Here is a 905-nt window from a genome sequence, read left to right as displayed (position 1 = left end):
TGGCAGGCGTGCGTGTAATTAGATGGTTGTAACTATATAATTAAGACAAAAGACAAATAAGCTACCATGTTCGTCCACATATGCTAAAAATATATCCTTCATTGATCTTAATTGTGATGGTTGAGATTAAAAGATTAAAAAGCTACATACAACATAATCATGTACACGTGAGACTATTACATGACACGTCCCTAAAAGGAACATTAAAATTTATAGATAAGAAAATTTGTATCATACATGAGAGAGACAACTATAAATTAGAAAGACTAGCAAAATGGCCCATACATTGCAACGGGAGAAAAAAATCATAATCTCCAATGACCATAATCATATTTTATGGCAGCACCGAGCAGCCACAAGGGCGCCCGTGAGGAGCAGGAAGGAGAAGACGGAGAGGAGGGTCAGGTGGCAGGGGCGAGCCATCTCTCTTCTCTCTTGCCAGACTAGAGACTGAGGAGGAGTGAGCGAGCTTGCACAGAAGAACCTACTGCTTGCTATTTGGCCAGCCAAGCAAGCGAGAAAAGCAAGTATATATGGACAGGTAAGAGCAGGCCTAAGAGTATGGTTTTAGGGGCTAAATCACCATTGATGAACTTCATTTTCAAACTAGGGGCATGAACGCAAAAGTCCTATCACGGTTTTATGCCCCCTCACGCTGTGCGCGCCGTGCATCTGTTACAAATACTACAGTACATGAGCAGCAGCAGTACATCCGGCAGGGTCTGAGCCACAAAAGCAGCGCCAAGCAGGGTCATGTGCTTTGACTCCCGGTCAGATGAAAGGCGAGGATACCCAAAGTACTCCATCTGATCGAGCTCGGTGAAGAGCTCTGCGCGTGACTTTGTATGGCCAGCCACGAATTGTGCGCTACTCAACCGTCAAAGAAATGCCAGCGGTGTGAGTGT

The sequence above is a fragment of the Triticum aestivum genome, chromosome 1D, assembly GCF_018294505.1.
Source record: "Triticum aestivum cultivar Chinese Spring chromosome 1D, IWGSC CS RefSeq v2.1, whole genome shotgun sequence".
NCBI classification, from domain to species: domain Eukaryota; kingdom Viridiplantae; phylum Streptophyta; class Magnoliopsida; order Poales; family Poaceae; genus Triticum; species Triticum aestivum.
This window is presented reverse-complemented; position numbering follows the sequence as displayed.